At 49.1% G+C, this 19,482-nt stretch overlaps 1 protein-coding gene across 1 annotated transcript in view; it reads left to right on the top strand.

The window, feature by feature from the left end:
* Positions 1–16,913: 16,913 nt before the first annotated feature.
* Positions 16,914–19,482, top strand: part of VANGL1 (VANGL planar cell polarity protein 1) — a 47,220-nt gene continuing 44,651 nt past the window's right edge. Inside the window, exon 1 of the mRNA XM_040626870.1 lies at positions 16,914–17,037. The gene's annotated coding sequence lies outside the window, so the exon portion shown is untranslated. The remainder of the gene's footprint in view (positions 17,038–19,482) is intronic.

Raw genomic sequence — 19,482 nt, 5'->3', positions numbered from 1 at the left:
GTCCCTTCTCGCAACCTTTCTGGAGAAATTTAATACATAAGTGGACATAGGTGCTGAGCAACCATTGCCTTTCCACAGCTCATAGTATATGGCACAACTAGGCACTGTGCCCAATTTCCTTCCAGGTTCTCTTGCCTCACTTCTCTTCCTCTCCTCCTTATTGCCTTGGACTTGTACCTTCCAAACATGTTAACATCCAAACCATTGCTTCAGGCTCTACTGTCTAATGACCCTGGGCTACAACAACTTAAAAGCAAGTAATGATGAACATACTACCTATGAAACTTTTGGAATGCTGCTACAACTATCTAAGAGGAAACGCTGTGCTTTAACTATGTTATAAAGGAGGAAAGATTGGAAAGTAATGACTTACCTATTCAATTAAGAAGTGAGAAAAGGAAGCGTAGAAAAAAGCCGAAGAAAATAGAAGGAAAGAAATAATGCAATTAAGAGGAGTCAATGAAATGAAAAACAAAGATATGGATCAATAACCCGTGTTTGGTTTAACTGAAAACGTGGACACTTTAGAAAAACCCATGATAAAAGGATCAAAAAATAAAATAAAAGGCAACCAATAACCCAATTAGTAGTGAAGGGGGGGAACTATAGCAAGGATCTTTTAAAATAATAAGCAAATACTTTAACTTAATTTTATGCCAGAAAAATTTGACAAAAGGTAAACATGACAATTTTCTACTTACAACTTTAATACTGACACAAGAAGAGAGAGGACACCGGAACAGAAGTTGAATCGGGAATTTTGATTCCCAGAGGATAATGGCGGCCATTCAAAGGAGGATCTCTACAGACATGCGCCAAAAACTATATAGAACAATAAGGGGAACCAATAGGATTATTCTTAACGAGCACCTATACTGAAAGGCCTTTGACATAGAAGTGGGCAATGACCATAGCTATACAAGGAGCAGAGCAGAGCCAGCTTTGGAGCCCTCTCTGGAGTTGAGAGTTCCCCAGAGATTTTGAGGGAGAGGAGCAGCAAGACCAAGCAGTCGCAGATGATAAATAGCCTTCCTGGGAATGCGGAACCCACTGAGCCTTCTGTCCTGAAAGGAGAAATACTGATGGTAAATTCGAGACCAAGTAGATCAGAGAAAGTGTGTGAGCCTCAAGGACTTTAGTAGGAGAGACATAGGAGACTAGAAAGGAGGAGGCATCCCCTAGAGGCTTGACAGTGAGTGGAAAGAAGAGGAAACGTTAGAATTTAAGGGTCCTCAGAAACTGTATCACAAGATCAGAAGCAGACCACCGATGACCCTACACCCACACCCCATGCATTAAGAAACTGAACTTCATTGTACCAGCTGAAGAGGGCACTGTTGAATTAAGAAACACGGTAAACTACTGTCAGCCTGGGTTCCCACAAAAGCAGAATTTGAGACCAGGCCTCGCGTGCAGGTAATCTGAGAAGTGGTTGCAAGAAACAGGAGTGAGGGGACACCTGGGTGGCTTAGTCGGTTAAGTATCTGTCTTCGGCTCAAGTCATGATGCCAGGGTCCTGGGATCAAGTCCCACATAGGGCTCCTTGCTCAGCAGGGAGCCTGCTTCTCCCCCTGCCTGTCGCTCCTGCTGCTTGTGCTGCTCTCTCCCTATCTCTGGCAAATAAATAGATATAATCAGAAAGAAAGAAAGAAAGAAAGAAAGAAAGAAAGAGTTGCTCCTGCTGCTTGTGCTGCTCTCTCCCTATCTCTGGCAAATAAATAGATATAATCAGAAAGAAAGAAAGAAAGAAAGAAAGAAAGAAAGAAAGAAAGAAAGAAAGAAAGGGAGGAAGAAAGGAAGAAAGGAAGAAAGAAAGAAGTGAGGCATTAGGGACAGGGTCAAATGAAGGAAAATCAAACCTCATTATTGAGCTCATTATTGCTGTACGCAACTGGGCTCAGTCTTGCTGGTGATCCTCTGGGAAGCCCTGTAGAATGCAGAATCTTCTTTCCTAGAGAAAGAAGAGGGGAGTATTTAATCCACTGGTTGAAGTTTAATTTAGTCCCATTGGTTAATGTGGCAGTCATCGAGGTGTGCTGTTCAATGTCCTTTCAAGGATTCGCCATGCAGGGGCGCCTGGGTGGCTCAATCAGTTGAGCGTCTGGCTCTTTATTTCAGCTCAGGTCATGATTTCAGGGTCCTGACACCAAGCCCCACATCAGAGCTCCCCACTCAGGAGGGAGTCTTGTCTCCCTGTCCTTTTGCCCCTCCCCCCTTTCTGTCTCTCTCTCTCTCTCAAATAAATAAAATAAAGCTTAAAAAAAAAATTGCCATGTAGCTGCAAGAAAAACACTTAGCCGAAAGCCTCTAGCTGCAGTGCCTTCAGGATCCGTCTCAACTTTGGAGCCAGCCCCACCCTTCTGGAGCAGCACCCAGTTCATGAGTGAGCACAGTGGGGGTCCCAGTTTCTTGCCATTTCTACCCAACATGAGACTCCCCTAACGGGCGGCGTTTGTTCCAAAGCTCCCTGCTGGCCCAACACTTTGTCGGATCTGCCTCACCATTTGAGGCTCTCCCTGTCCAACCCTGCTTCCTCCAGTTTCCTTTCACAGGTGTCTGATCTGTGTATGGTCTAGAAGTATTTCCTACCAAATTCTCCCCCCGCCCCCGTTGTATATTTCATTGGAGTTACACCCCCAATAAACCACACACACGCCTAGCTCCATCTCAGCATCTGTGTCTTGGAGGGCTCAACTGGACTGCCCTACAAGGTGTTAACTCTGCAGGTCAAGGTGGGCACATGACTGAGGATGGCCAAGTGTGCTCTTGCAGGTATATCACGTGACAGCAGCAGAAAAACCGCAGAGAAAAACGCTAGAGGGATTCAATGCAGCTGAGGCCAGGTGCTGTCGGTTTGAGTCAGCTGAGGCCAGGTGCTGAGGCCAGGTGCTGTCAGCTGGTGGCCTCAGGAATGATCAGAGTGGCAAAAGTGACCCAAGAAGATGGGTCTTTGCACCATTCATATCCATGCCAGACATTAAGTCCAAACTTACAGAGCCTTCGGTGTGGCCAGACTTAATACAGAAGATATAGTGAAATAAACCAGAGTGTGTGCTGTTGTAAGGGGTGCCAAAGCTCTCAATTATTTTCATCCTGCCCCGCCTCCAGTGCTCCTTCTAGATTTCCCTTCTGCTCAGCCAGCACTTCAGCGGGTCTAGGTTGCTTGCCTGGTATGGTCCTCAGACCTTCCTCTTCGAGAGATCAGAAGCTTTGTTGGACCATGGAGAGGCAGTCTTCTGGGTTCCAGAAGTATTTCCGTGGTCCAGCAGCAACCTGACTCCAGATCATCATGGTAACTAGGGCCAACCGTCCCTCCCAATCTTGCAACTCCTTTCTTTGCCTGCTGCTCCACTGCCAGAAGGATCCTAGAATGGGCAGGGAGCAACTGTAGCCCCATTTTATTGGAATCCTTCCTGCGTCCCCGATTATATATATATATATATATAATATATATATAATGCACCCTCCCCTCTAATCCCCCCAAACGAAGAGCTGGCCAGGATGAGAAAATCAGCCCTCCCTTGACTCCCCCGATTTTCTAAAAGTGGGATTTCTGGGCTCCTCATATTTGTCTGCAGGGTAAGGGATTTCCCCCTACATGGGGGAGAGGAAGAAAACTATAGTGTTCTCCACTCCACCATCCGTTTTAGAATCTCTTGTCTTCCTTACTGATTTAGTGCTTTCTCTTTATAGGCCCAAGGTGGGCAAGAAACCTCTGGGCCAGCTCAGTCACTCCTTAGCATTTGCTGTGGGGGAGGGCCCAGGGCCTCTCCTTAGAAATCCGGTAGTACACACCACCCATGGCTTTCCACTTTGAGACTTCAACAGAAATTCTGGGAACCCTCTCAATGTCCAATTCAAGATGAAGAAATGTTCAACCTCACTGTGGTCATAGAAATGGAAATTAAAGCAACCATGAAATATCACTTTTGACGCACAGGGTTGGCAGAAATTAATAAGAATAATCACAACCAGTGTGGGACAGGACCTGGAGCTGCCCTGCAGGCCGCTGATGAGAATGTGGTTATGATTTTTTCTTTCCTTTTTGTGGTACGGGGAAAGAAGGCTTTTGTACCTGGATAACACTAATTACAGTTCAGTGTGTGTGTGTGTGTGTGTGTGTGTGTGTGTGTTTAATCTAATATGCAACATATTAAAGTTTTAATTTTTAAAACCTAGCTTATCTTAAACCTTCAAGTTTAGCCTTCAAATCATCTTGTTCTATTTACAAATCCAGCAGTTAAAAAGAATTAAAAACATCGTTTCTACTGGCTCTTTGATCAATGTTCAACTAACAAGTTTAACAGATTAAATCCTTCTTAAACATTTGTTCCGCTTATTTTTTAATTAATCATATTTTCTCAGACATTTGAAAACACAATCACAACTTTATATATTGGATTCTTCCAGGCAGTTGAGACTCTTGTTGCGGCAGACTTAACAAGGAAAATTATCCTCAGCAGTGATGCTACTTTTGTAAATTAATCAATCAGTCTTGTACCTGTGGTATTTCAGATTCTCTTACCCATTTCAAACATCATAAAGACAGAAAAGCAGACAAAGCAGCAGAATGATTTCAAGAATTGTTACAAATCCCACCCAATATAAGCCACCAGAAAGAATTCCACATCTATTTATTCATTATCTCCATACTTCTTTGTATAGCTGTCCAGGGTTGTAAATTGCTCCTTCAACCAAGAGAAACAAAATTACAGTCTCAGCTGAATGATCCTTTTCAAGATGCAGGTTGAAAAGTTGACTGATTTTACTACTGGGTCCAAGATGGGTCTGCACCCTCTTCCTTTCACAGCCCCCCCTTACCTGTCTCATCGCCCACTTGGTTTGCAGTGCTGTGTGGACACAGGTGGAGGTGATGAGCCGACAGGGGGCGGTCCTACAAGATAAAGGGGCCTCATCCGCAACCACAGGTGGTGAGTTTGCACATCCTCACACTTGAGACTGTCACCTCTCCTCCATGCCAGACTGAACAGAAAATGCCATGCAAGCCCACCCCTCTAGAATGCATCTTCCCATTTAAAACAAGCTTCCACAACGGCTTTCCTCTTTGTAAAATCTGACTCTTGGTTCAAAAAGTTCTTTCATATTCAGCCAGGGGAGTACCAGTGCAATAGCAACACTCTTATTAATGAATCTTCTGGAAACAAAGCCCTTTCATTTCAGAATTAACCATGGTTGAAACATGCACACCCACCCACCCACCCACCCACACACACACACACACACTTCATAAATTATGTTGGCATGTTATATAGTTTAGCAATCGTCCACTTCTCCCTTCCCTGTTTATCTAGGGGGAATCACAGATACCCTCCTCCTGCCTTCACGTCTTCCTAGTTTCTCAACTCCCTGGTCTGCCTTTCCGGGGATGGATCCAGTGGTTGGCCACCAGCTCTGAGCCCACACAGGCTCACTTAGCAGCCTCTTCCTGCTCTGATTTGCTGGTCTGCACACAACTCCAGGCTTCAGTGTCCACGGTCAGCAAAACACTCCCCTAAAACACTAGAACCGTTCTCTAGTCTCCAGCCTCCTTGGTGCCTCAGTCCCATAGTCCTTCCCCTCCTCTATCAGTGTTTCTTCAAGGGTGGCCCATGATCACCCGACATGCTTGTTAGAATGTCAAACCCCAGGCCACAATCCACGTATGCTGGATCTATGGGAACAGACACAGCAGTCTGCAAGTTTGGAAGGTGGTCCTCTGCACTGCAGAGTTTGATAGCCATGCCCTCCATCACTCTTGTCTGTGCCTTCCTTGAACCAGTGGAGGTGGTATCCTATTCTCTGCTGTGAATGACCTTGGCGTGAAGGCTCTATTGCCCCTCTGCTTGTGGGCATCACCTCTTACCAGCATGACCTTTGCCATGAGTTCCTTATAGGGGGTAATATGCAGCCAGTTTACTTACATCTCAGCATGCCCTGTTCCATGGCTGGACTTACATTCTTGCTTAATTTGACTTGACTCCTTTTATTTCCCTTTTAATGATAATTCATTCCACAAGTGCCCCCTGTTTTAGCAACTTGAAACACTAATGGCCCTGTTAAATGTCTCTCTTGGCTAAGCGAAGATTCCACCTCATCAGGACATTCTCTGAGAGGCCACTACTCACAGACCGGAGGGCTTCAGGCTGAAGAACTACATCTGTCAGTTAATCGCAGAACCGGAAGCCTGTCCTGAATTGCGCAGCTGCAGTGGGGTGCGCTTGCGGGCGGGGAGACAGCCCCCTTTAGGAAAGGTAGTCACTTCTCTTTGGAAGATGAGGCTTTCAGGTTTAAGCTGCAAATGAACAGGCAACCCAGCTGCTGGGCTGGCCAGGTTCCTGGAGAGTGCGTGTGGGCAGCTGACTCGGAGCAGCTCCAGGCACCGCTGGGAGCCCCATCTTTTGCCCCCCTTCTGAATAGAACCTCATGTCCATCCAGGTGGGCCCCCAGTCCTGCCTTGCCCAGCTGTAACACCACCTGCCTATCTTCCCTGCCTTCCCCAAGTCGACAACTGCTAGATGGACCCACAGGAGGTATTAATGGTTTGTTGTGTTACTTCATCTTCCAAGTGTATCTGCGTCTTCGTGGGAAACCCACAGAACCTTAGTATGTCAGACCTTAGGTCATCTGGTCCAGCTTCTCCTCCATGGACAAAGAAATGGGACCAAAGTCGGGGAATCACACATAGTGTGTAGAAGCACACATAGTGGAGCCTGGGTAGGAGCTGTCAGAGCCCCACCCTCATTCCAGAACCTTCTCTAAACCCTCCTAAAGCCATATCTAGAAGGAAAAAGGAACAGTCTCCAAACACTGCCTTACCTCTCCCTGTCCATTGCTATCTCCAGACTTCACCTCTCCTCTGCACGCCCATGTCTGTGTCTGCTTGACAGCTCCTCTTCGGTGTCCAACCAAACCTGTTCAAAACTAACCCTCTCCAAAGTTCCTAGTTCAGTAACTGGCTCACCTGTCCTTGCAGTTGCTTGAGTCAAGACAGCTTGGGGGTCATCCTTGCTGCCTCTCTCATACTACATTCTATTATCACCACATCCACTTTCTATCCAGAACCTGCTTCTCATTGCCTACACAGTTAGATCAAAGTCCCAGCCATCATTTCCTTATATTCCAATGGTGTCCTAGACTGTCTCCCGGCCGTCTACACTCCACGCAGGATCCAGGGGAAAATGGGCCCATGGCTCTCCTCTCCTACAGGCCTCCAGTGGCTCCCATCAGGTAAAGCTGTGGTTCTCAGCATGGCCCAGGAGTCCTGTGTGACATGACACCCCTCGGCCTCACCTCTCCCATGGCTCCCTGCTTCCTCACTCTGCTGCATCCACTCGGCGGTTCTCTGCACTCCCTCACACTTGCCCAGCAAGCTGGGGGCTCCAGACCTCTGTTCACTCTCCCCCCACCCCCAGATCTTGGGCACTCACTCCCTCACTTCCTTCAGGCCCTGCCCAAATTTCACCTCATGAAGGGGGTCTTTTTTTTTTTTTTAAAGATTTTATTTGTTTATTTGACAGAGAGAGACAGCCAGCGAGAGAGGGAACACAGGCGGGGCGGGGGGTGGGGGGGGAGAGAGAGAAGCAGCCTCCAGTGGAGCAGGGAGCCCAATGCGGGGCTCGATCCCAGGACCCTGGGATCACGCCCTGAGTCAAAGGCAGACGCTTAACGACTGAGCCACCCAGGAGCCCCTGAAAGAGGTCTTCTGACCACCCCACAGAAAATTGTAATAGTGACCCTTCCCCCAGGATCCCTATCCGCTTGCTTTATTTCTCCCCAAAGTACTTACTATCTGACTGCTTTGTATTTATTTGTTTAGTTATTTTGTTACTGCCCTGCTCTAGAACAGGGGCCATGATGGCGGGGGATTTGTCTGCTGCTGAATCTCCGGCTCATAGAGTGGTACCTGCCGTTAGTAGCTGCTCAAGAAATACTCGGTGACTGGACAAATGGAGGATTCTTGCGGCAGACGCTTGTGCGGGACATCGTATGCACATGATCTCATTTCGTCCTCGTGACAAACCTAGAAGGTGGGTATCATTATTCTCTTTTTACCTGTGAGGAAATGGACACTCAGGGAGTTAAGAACTAAAAACAAAAGGTTCACAGTGCTCATTGTTGGTAATTGATAGAGTCAGGATTTGAACTTGGTTCTAATGGACCCAAAGCCTTTGCAATTAACATAAGATTGAACCAAAAGAATCGAATATATTACCTTATCCTTAGAAAGATTAGCATTTTAAAGACATGGGATGGAGAACATGGTACAGTATTGAATCGCTGATGGTGGAACTCCATACACTGGCATTAGACCTTCCCCAACCCCTCAAGCCATTCACGAAGGTGCCTCTACCCCGGCCCACACAGCCAGCCTGGAAGAGGAGTCCCAATATGAGCTGTCATTATTACCCTGCTGGGCTAATTCTGTCTCATTTGTAGCTGGACACCTGCATCTGACCAAAACATTAAGACTGATAGATGTGGCATATCTCCGGGGCTGTTCTGAAATTATAATAAAATTAGCAATTTCATTTTTGCCTGTCTCTCCTCCCCTTTGAATACCCTCTGAGTTGTCTCCCACCTTTGCTGGGGCACTCTCTTCCTGCCATTCCTACTCAAAGCCTTTCTTTCATTTCACATATGCAATGCAAATGCGAGGCTTTTCCCTCATCCTCAGGTTTGGACAGGCAGAATCGCAGGTGGCGGAGAGCAGCTTTGTGGGAGTGAGAAGGGCATTGCAAGTTAGAGGACACCTTGAAGAGGTCCATAATGTCAGGGAAGGGAGGGGCATGCTTGAGAAATGGCTAGTGGGTGTGTCTGCATGGTGGATGGCGGTGGGGTGGGGAGCAGGCTGGGTGTGCTGGGAGAGCATTGCTGTGAAGGTCAGTGGGGCAGGCAGTAGAGGGCACAGGGCAACACATTGGCCTGGCCCCTGAAGGCAGTGGAGATGATCTCAATGCCCCTTCACCCCGGGTGGGGCAGTTCTTGGCCAGTGAGGTTGCAGAAGCCACCGGTTCTTTGTTCTTGGTTGGTCACTGGATTCTTGCCTCTGACAGAGGCGTGAGTACCTGTGACCCTCACCCCCTGGGCAGCCTCAATTCCCCATGCGCTCTCACCTCCCAGGACCCTCAGCCTTTCCGACTGCCCCGTCCCAATGAAGACCTCATACACTTGTGGTAGCCGGGGAGTCCCAGCGCCATCACCCACCAATGCAGGACCATACTCTCTCCAAGAGCCCAGCTTCCCGTCCGTGTGTGACATGGGAGACTCACCTCTTCTGGCTATGGAAAAAAAGAATGAATTGAGGATAAGAGAATGAGGCTTCCACTCAGGATGAAGAAAGCTGGAAAGAACGTTGTTCCCACACTAATAATGAAGAAAAGCTGGGTAAGCTACAGAATTGTAACTTTTATGGAGCCCATGAGAAGTCTGACTTCACAAGGCCACCAAGTAAACCAAATTCCACAGAGGGACAGAAGGCAAAATGGACCCGCAGTATCTCTCCTTTGGCAGAGTGTGAGAGACAGATGTAGTTGGCAAACAAACGAGTGAGCAGTAAACTCAAATGTTAACAAACTCTTGGAGGCCAAGGGAGGGTCAGCATGTCAGTTTAGAACAGCTGGGGGCCCTAGACACCAGGAAAGCTGTTTCCGTTGCGAGTTCTTCTTCATGACCCTCCACTGGGCGCTCCCAAGAAAGATTGGGGGCAGGGAAGGAGACTGGCGGAGTCTCTTCTCTGACACAGGAGGGAAGAAGGTAGCAGATGGCTGAGGGGGACAAAGCCCTGCTTGCTTCCCTACCCCTTTTCTCCTCTGAAGTAAAAGCATTAAGCCACTGAGTGAGGGAAGTGAACTGTCTAGATCCATGGCTTCTGGGAGAAGGTAGAAAAGCCTCTCCCAGGACATAGGCAAAGAACAATTGTTGCGGGAAGAAGCGTAGAAGGAAAAATCCTCTATCCCCAGGGACAGCAAGAAACATCTTGGGTCCAGAATTCTACACTGATACCAAGAAGACACTGACAAGGCTGGGGAAGAGTAGATCAATGGAATGGAATAGCGAGCCCAGAAACAGACTCATGTGAAGAGAGTCAACCATATCTGACAAAACCCAAGAGCAGTATAATGGAGCAGAATGGACTTTTCGACGAATGGAGCTGGGACAACCGGATATTCACATACCAAAATTGTTGGTATTGACCTGAAAATGTAAAAATAATTATACGTTCAGAACTTCAAGTCTTTTGCAATTAAAAGAAGGAATTTTATTATATCCTGGAATTTATGATTTATTTGTCTTTCAGATTCTCACTAAGGCGGGAAAGAAACACAAAGAACAAAGCAAAGGAATTTTTTTAAAGGGAAAGGTAGAAAGAAAAGTGGTGGAGGATGGGGAGGGCAGTCATCTTTAGAGAAGAGGACAGGGAATGAAGAAACAAGAAAAAGAAATCCATCTTAACGATCTGTAACCAGTGCAGTGAGTCATTCCTGACTGGGAGCCAGAAGGCCTGGGTTTAGCCTCAGTCTCATGAGCTTGAGAATGTCCCTTAACCCACCTAAGCTTTTGTAAATTATCCACTTTAAAGTATTACCAGGAAAATACCATTAAATGAGATAAGAGATTTAAAAAATGACTATTACCATGCCTGACGCATAATTTAAAAAACCAACAAATATTAATTTTTTCTCTCTGCCTCGTCATTTATATGGCTTACAAATCAGCAAAGTTTCAGAAGAAACTTACAGAAAATAAAAAGGCAAAACGAAGGCAAACCCCAATCTCTAAGGTGGATTCATGGCGGTGTCCTTCCATGCCCAGACTTCCCCGCCGCAGTACCCATGAAGACCTTTTACGACACGGGGCGAGGTGGCTCTGAGTGTGGCCTTCCGTCCATACCTGTGTGCGCCACTCAGCCCGGAGGGATCTGAGCCCAAGCCTGCAGCGCCAGAGGCTGGTTCGCCCTCAGAAAGTAATGCCACCTGGGGTTCGTCCAAGTAATTAGCTTAACGCCGTATGCAGGGTGTTATTCAAGTGTTTCTCATAAATAGGTAATGGATTACTGATGATGACTCCCTCGATTAACAACAACACCGAAGGAGGAACTTGCAGGCCCCAGAAGGTATTATTAGCCGGTTCAGCCCTGCCCACGACTGGCCCTGAGTGTGATCTTCTGCACTGCCCAGGCAAGTGGGATCGCCTTGGGAACGCCTAGAAGCGCCAAGGCCATGTGCGCGGACTGGTGTCTTCATCAAGCTCTCAGCCCTTGGTCCTATCCTTCCACCGATAACAAAGCCGCAGAAGCGGAGGGGTTGACGGTAGGCTTGGCAGGATCCTGCTCCTGAGATCTGAGCCCTACCTGACATTTCGTTCCCTCCCAGCCCCCAAGGTAATGATAGCCGTAGGGCCTGGGAGTGGGCCTGCCTGCCTGCCCAGACGTGCTCAGCAGCGTGGGCATGGGTGCCTGGCCTCACTGCAGAGCCAAGAGCGCACTTGGTCTGTGGCCATGACTGCTTGGTTAGGCTCCCGTGGGCCCCATGGCTTTACACAGAGCGGAGCGCGTCTGCTTTCTGGTCTTCCGCCGACTCCACTCCCAGGTCCAACAAAGCTATCTGCTAGAAAATCCCACCATTTCAACGGTTTTTGAACATCCTACCCTCACCTCAAACTCAACTCCTGAAAGATGACAGTTCTTAGACACAGAAGAGACTTTAGAGAGCACTGTGTCTGGGGTCCCCCGAAGGCCTTCAGGGTGTGCGAGTCCATTGAAATTTTTTGAAAAACTGGGAATGTGCATTTTTCTGTGGTTTCCATCCCAGGGGTAATCCAATTCTCAAAGGCATCTGGGAAACCACCCATATGCCTCCTCTCCCTGGCCTGACTTCATCTCCCAGCTCCCCAGGTTCGGCTGGAGCTTCCTGCCTCCTCTTCATGGAGAATACCTGGATGCCCTTGACCTCTGACGCCCACCCTGTGCGCGCATCTCTGTCTCCACCTGTGCAAGACTTGTCCTTCCACCTGTTTCCCAGGTTAGCCTTTCTTTCTGAAATTCCGAAATCTAAGCTGTCTTCTCCCGGGTCTGTAATCAGGCTTGAGGGCTTCCTCTGTTGAAACAGCACCGCAGTGGTACCCCGCTCACCTCTGCCTGTCCTGGTCTTATCTCTCTGCCTCTCAGTCTGCATTTCTCTACCCATTTCTTGCTCCTTTATCTACTGCATTGTCAACTCATCTCCAAAAACATTATGCAGTCAGCCTCCTCCCGGTACTAAGCCCACACTGGCAGAAAGCAGGGTAGATGGGACATCTGTGGTCAGCCAATCTGGGTTCAGAGCCTGGCCTTCCCTCTTAGCTGCGGTGTGACCTCCTGCAACTTATTCCACTTTTCTCTGCCTGAGTCTTCTCCGTAAAACTCAGATGATATAATACCTACAGGGTGAGGAGTAAGTAAGACCTGTAAAATACAAAGTTCTATTACTGTTTACACCCACACATCCCAACGGTACTGACCTTCAACATGCCCAAAATGGACCTTCCCTGCCCTCCTTGAACTTCTTCCTCCTGGGTCCCCCCTGCCTAGGACGGCAGCATCTGTCATGCAGGTTCCCTGTGTCTCCCCAGCCCCTGATCGGGTCTTCCCGATCCTGCTTTCACTCTTTCCTCCGCAAATCACTTTGCGTACCTCAAACCAGCTCATCTTACTGCCGAGTGCCTACCAGGTAAAGTCCAAACTTCCTGGGTCACCACATAAAGCCTTCACAACTGTGGCCTCTGTTCCCTCTTCCAGGCTGTGTCCACCCCTCTCCCACCCACCCCGGACCTGCTTCTTCCCTTATGCTCACCCCTTGCCACACTGCTCACAGGTGCAGCCTGCTTCAACATCTGGCCTTCCTGTCCTTGGCCCAAGACACCACCGGCACTGGAACGCCGCAGGCCACCAGATCTGTGGTCCCACACTACGCCCTCCCTGCCCCGCTCTCCACCAGCTCGTCAAGCTGCCCGCCGCCATCCGATACCACCTCCTGGACATGCTCTGCCGCACTTCTGTGCCTTTGCCCAGAATGTTTCCTCCCTCTTTAACTGCCAAAGACTCATCTTCTGCTCCCAGGGTCACGGCCAGGGGAAGCCATGCTGCTTCTGCAGGATGAGCTGGCCCTTCTTTCTCTGCACCCACAGTTTTCATCCAATGTCTGGGTCAGTCACAGGGCTCTCAGATTGGTTGCAAGGCTGCCTGAGCTCCTGCAGGAGAATGAGGGATCACACACCCACCCCCAGCCCTTATCTCCCGTCCTGCTTGGTTTTCTCCTTAGTGCTCGTGACCATCTGACCCCAATACACATGGTGCTCATTTGTCCTTCTCTCTCTCCCCTCTAGAATATACACTCACGAGGGCAGAAGCTTTTGTCTGCTTAGAACAGTGACCAGCACATAGTAAGTCCTTGGGAAATATTTGTTGCGTTATCTATCTGTGTATCCCTAGTAGTTCAAACATTGCCTGGCGTGTCGTAGGTGCCGAGTGTATGTTTTTGAATGAATGGACGGGTGAATGAACACTTTATCATGTTGCTAGCCTGTTTAAAAAAGTTCAAACACTCGAGTTGGACTCAAAATTCTCTACCTTCTATCCTGGTCACTCAGTTTTAAATGCTCTGTGTCTTAGCATGAGTGTTCATCTTGAGCCTAACTGGTCTGCCACTGCCCTTGACCATATCTCAGACACGGGTCTCCCCACGCCTCTATCCATACTCCAAACAGGAATACTATTTACCCATTTATTCATCTCATAGCTATTAAGCACTTGAGATAAGCCAATCCCTGTTCCAGCCATGTCATCCACTTCTGCTCATTCTACTTCTTTCTTTCCTCAGGATAAGAACAAGTTGACCGTGACTGACCATCCAGGCCCCTGTGACTCTCTCCTTAGACACTAATAACCCATATTTTACCACCCCATCACTGGCATTATTAACCTAAATAATATGTGGCTTTTACATATGTGGCCTTCACAGAACATTTCTCTTTAAAGAATCAGCACTTTATAACATTGCAAACATTTTGGATGGAAATCTTTCTAATTTTTTTTTCAATTGTTTCTGTCTTCTTAGAGTACTGTATACAGAATATCCTTTATAACTCAGGCTCATCGCTATTATTCTGTGATGAGACAGTGTGCCAAGAGAGGTCACTGGCATTTAGGAATTGAACAAGCTTCCTGATGACCCCCCTTTGCAGACCCTGGGGTTTCCTGAGGTCACCTCCTGCTCTCCATTGCTAAGTGTCTAATCGACCGTGGGTTTAGCAATCAGATGATGAAGCTTATTAGAAAGGTTTGTAAACAAAGTGTAAACAGTACCTAAGTGAGGGTGTGAGAGATTCTCCTCCTTATGAAGTGGGTCTACTTCAAAGCGTAGATTTTGTACAGTCTACTTTGTTGATCAGAAGCCTTTCTCATTTAACTGCTGTTTTTCAGGTGTATTCAGAATCCTCAAGGCTGGGTAAGTGACTTCTTAAAAAGCGTGCCTTAGTGCATTTAGCATTTTATATATTTTCTTCTGTTGTTAACCATCTTTATGTGCATATGTCATAACTTTTCAATTAGATTGTTCCCTGATTAGATTATTAGCTTCTCAAAGGCAAGTGGTATTTTAGAGTCATTCATTCATTTGCTAGGCTTTTTTTTTTTTTTTAAGCAACTACTACGTGGAAAGATCTTTGATGGAAAAAAGATAAATAAGACATGGTAGTTACACATTACTAGGGAGCGGAATAACCAATACAAGGTAAGAAGGTGAGTATAGAAACCCAGAGTGCTATGTGAATTCAAATAGGGGAGAGGAATGTTTTCCGCCTGTGAGAACTAGGGAAGGCTTTGGGAAGAGATGGCATTTGAGTTGGAGCTCGGCAAACATGGAGAATTTTAGTGAGTAGCATTCTACCCATGAGAATGGGCGGGAAGGGAGAAATATGCGCATGGATTTGTGAAACATACATAGTCATGCTGCAGTCTTGAGAGCACCCAACACAGTAGCACTTCCCTAGTTGAGTCTGGAACAAACAGAGAAGTGAAACAATGGAGTAGCAGATGGAGCGCACAATTTGACCCTCATTACTAATTCAGGTGAAGCTGGAGAACTCAACTTTAGGCAAGAGCTAAATAAGCCTCACCCACTTGCTGATAGAAAATGGGAGCCAGGGCAGGCCTCCAGGTTACACAGACCATCCTTTAGCTCCTGACAAGTTTCCCAGCTCTTACCTTTTACACTTGGATACTTGAGAATGTCAAATTAAATCACAGAGTAGATGGCATTTAAATGTGAATTTATTGTCTTAGAATAGAGTTTATTTTGCACTATCCCCCTTTCCCACAAAAGCACACAGTAAGGTAGCCAGATTTCATAAGCTACAGTGAATTATAGTCACTTCCCATCAAGATTTAGTGAGGATCTGTGTATTTCATGGGGGCTAGTCAGAAGCATCATAACTAGGAACGGAAATCCCTGGCCTGTTGTAACCTTGAAGGGTCTACATTTTAAAATGAAAGACACACGTTTTTATAAGGCTCTGTATTTCTGCACCTGGCTTTCCCCTTAGGAAGCTGGCTACCGGAGTCAGTAGCAGCTACCCTCTGGAGACAGTTGACAGGTTGGTGAGAGGTGGGCAGATGTCCTGGGTTGCCAAGGGTAAGCAGTGAAACCTGGTGGCAGCCTGGGGGGGAGGGGTCAAGGTTGGCACATTGAACATGTGATGTCCTCTGAAGTGCAATACACGGGAGAGACCATGGGGACTACAGGGATGGGGGAGAGAGATGGTGAGGGGACAGTAGCAGCTTTGGGGGCTTAAGTTCCCCAACTACCACTGGCTCAGGGTGGGTGGGTGTTTCCCCACACCAACTGCCCACAGTACTTTGTTAGACATGCCTCTACAAGAGAGCTCAGGGTGTAAGCAGCTTTGGTTTCCAGCCAGATTCCAGACTCTCCGCAGGGATCCCTAGTCCTACCCACACAAGACAACTAAGTAAGAAGAACGCAAATACTCATAGAAACAGTTGACAACTGTTCGGCGCCTACTGGGCACCAGCCACTGTCCCTAATCTTCGAGACGATCCCACAAGGTTGCCGTTCTCATCCTCTCACTTTTTGGACAGGGAAACAGAGACTCAGAGATGGAAGCCGACCTGGTTGAATCAGGACTGAAACCTGGGGCTGCCTGCCCGCCCTCAGAGGTGTGCTCTTCCAGCAGTTTCCAGAAAAACGGGGGCGGAAGGGGGGCGGCGATTGATTGCTCTTTTCGAGGAGGACAAGGGGGAGGGCTGGCTGTGGGGGTCTGGGTGTCTGTGTGTGTGGGGTCATTTCTTGGGCTGTGTGTGAGTTTAAGTGTGAGTAACGTACATTGGTTGAGGTGTGGGTGTACATGGCTATTTGTAGTTCAGTTCTTGTAATGTGTGCATATGAGTGTATGTGTGTGTTGTTGGGGGTTAGTCCCTGGACTGCATTCGTATGAGGGTCTCCGGTGAGGGCAAACAGGCTTGGATTTTGTGCATGATTGTGAATGTGAGTGTGTGTGTGTGTGTGTGTCCGCGCGCGCACGTTTGAGGGTTCAAGTATGTTGGGTGCAGGGCGGGGTCAATCCCGGGCCATGTGTTAACTATGTGTGAATGAGTGTGTGTGTGTGTGTGTGTGAGGTCAGTACCTGGGGTCTGTGTGTGCATGAGTGTCACGCGCGTGTGTGACTGTGAGCGTGCCGCGGGTGTGGAGAGACAGGGGCAGGAGTGGGGGAGGGGCGGGGAGACGCCGGCTGGCCCCGCCCTTCGCTGCAGGTGGGCCGGGCCCGCGGCGGGGCCGGCCGCGCTCGCTGCTCTTGGCTCGCGGCCGCGCCGGGCTCCCAGGGCTGGGCTCGGGCTGCGGGGCGGCGCCGGGACAGGAAGCGGAAAGCGGCAGTGCAGCGGCGGCGGCGGGGCTCTGCCTCTAAGGGAGCCCAGCGCAGGCCGCAGAGCCGGGGCCGCTGTGAGCCGAGAGCGCGGGCCGCGGAGCCCGCACGGCCGGCGCAGAGGTGAGTCCCGCGAGAGGCCGGGCGCGGGGTGCAACCTCCGGCGCAGAGACGCCCCCGCCGCGGAGCCCCCGCTCCCCCACCCCGGACTGGGACCCCCGGGTCCCCTCCCTCCTCGCCTCGGGCCGGGATCCTGCTCCCCGCCTACGCACCGCACCCCGATCGTGCCTCCCAGGATCCCACTCCTTTCCCAAGCCCGCGAGGTGCTCCCCTCTTGCCCCGGCCCCTGCCCCGCGTTCTCTGCTACGCCCCACTACCCCGGCACTCGCTCCCCACTCCTCGGACGCCACCTTCTGCCGTGGCCGCACTTTGGGGTGCGCCCCGGGGTGCGCGTTCCCGCCGGCCGGCGGGGAGTGGCCGACGTTCCTGGGGCACCCGGGTGGCCGTACCGGCCCTGCCGGCGGGGACCGGGTCGCCCTACGCTCGCCGGGAATCGGGCGCGCACCGCGGTTCCCACCCTACCGCGGGGCTCGACCCGGTAACCGCCAGCGCCCGGAGCCGCCGGCCCTGGGCCAGAAACCGGCACAGAGCCGGCCTGTGTTCGCACCTCGGTTACAAAATTGAGCCGGCCCCGGAGGCCTGGGGGGCGAGTCCGGTTGCGCCTCGGAGAGCGCAACAGGCAGGTAGGAGTTTACTTTCAAAAACGCCGGGGTGGAGCAGAGAGCGTCCGGCAAGTCTCTGCCCGAGGTGTCCCGGTTGGAGGAAATCTCACCGCGCCGGGGCAGCCTTCGCCACGGGCAGGACTTCATTTCCTCCTGCAGTCTTTGAACTGCCCCAAGCAACGCGCCCAGAGAAGTGTGAAGCTTTATAAAAATTTAAACGCGTCGCCGGTGGAGGCAGGCGTGGGGCGGAGCCGTGGCCTGGCGGCCCGGAGATGAGCTGGTGAGCCTGGGAGCTGAGAAATCTCTTGCTCGGGTTTCCCATCTTCAAACCAGGTATAATGGCCCAGCCGAGAAGGTGTTGTGAGCCCGTTTAGCTCCTCGTTAAGAGATGTCAGAGCGCTTTATTGTGATGATTGTGTGGCTGGCGCGTTTTGTGAAACCCATAGACCGGGCTGTGGTTGGAAATGCATGTATTTTTAGACCTTTATGCCAAAAGCTAGCAAGCTGTAAAGAATCTGGCATTTTCCCTGATATGTTTATAAATTTTACAGAGTTGCTGGAAAATATTACAGCTTGTGTCACCAATCAACAAGGCTAATTAGCATTCTTCTTCCTGGGGGTGGGTTGTTTGATTACACAGCTCCTAGGCTTTTTAAGTGACATGGCAGAAACTGTCTAAAACCAGGGAGAAGTAATTAGTCATTTTATGTAACCACTAATTAGAGTTTTTAGAGTTGAATTAAATCAGTGTGATATAGCTGGGGCTTTGATTTCAGGGAGGAAACTGTTGTATTCTGCAGTTCAGAGAAACAGCACTCTTCACCTACCCGTGGGCATTTAGCATTCCCAAACATTGGTGTCTCTCAAGGTAATTAGTGAAATACCTAGTGTGAAGTTTTCGCTGTTACAGCCTTGGCAGTGTGACTTGGTTGCAACTAAATTTGTAAGTAAAATGGGAGAAGAATTTTGAGAATGGCATATTTCTAAGGACAGCTTGCCAGGCATTAATTTTTATGGTCTTAGGTGTTTGAGCAACAGGACAGAACCATAAAGGAAAGTTTCCATACGAGCACCGATTCCATGTCACCCCAATGGGTTGAAGAATAAACAGGTGTTGAGTAAGAAAGGAGGTCTCCCCTCCATCCCCCTAACACACACAAACACGCCCCCTGTTTGTTACCCAGACCTGCATCACATGCGTGCTTATCACCGTGTATTTTAATAGGCAGTGTCTCCCTTTTGGGCTGAGAACTCCTTAAGGAGCTACAACTGTCTCAGATTCTTTTCTCCCGGACTCCCCACAATGCTTGGGCCACGGAACGTGTGAGCAGGAGTTGGAATTGCAAAATTCTTTGTGGGATATGTGTGGTTTGGGACAATTTGTGATTGTTGCCTCCCCTCCGATGTGTAAATAAACAGTTCCGGTAATTGCTATATTGTTAACACGTTTTCCATAGTTTAAGCCCTGGCTCCTTCACTTTGACCTTGCTTTCCTTCACTGTCACTTGACACGAATACTTGTCCCTTATACGGCTTGTTCTGATGATTGAGATAGTACATACAAATGATTTAAACAGCCCACAACACATAGTAAACCCATGATGAACTCTACTCTGTTGTATTATTAGTGCCAGGCTCTCTCCCTTAGAGTGAACTCGCTGTGGTTAGGGGACTAGCCGTGTACGGGCATGTGATATGGGCATCGTGCTGTGCCATTTTCTAGAAGGTGGACTTGGGCCTGGACCATGTTTTTGCTAGTGGCTTCGGTCTCGCCTGAAGCCCAATGAAAAGGCATGTGCTGCTGTCCCCATCAGGGTCTTTCTGAATCCCATTTATTGGACAGGGA

This window comes from Ursus maritimus, unplaced genomic scaffold (assembly GCF_017311325.1).
Source record: "Ursus maritimus isolate PB19 unplaced genomic scaffold, ASM1731132v1 scaffold_12, whole genome shotgun sequence".
Taxonomy (NCBI): Eukaryota; Metazoa; Chordata; class Mammalia; order Carnivora; family Ursidae; genus Ursus; species Ursus maritimus.
The sequence above is the reverse complement of the archived record's forward strand: the minus strand, read 5'-3'. Positions and strand labels throughout refer to the sequence as shown.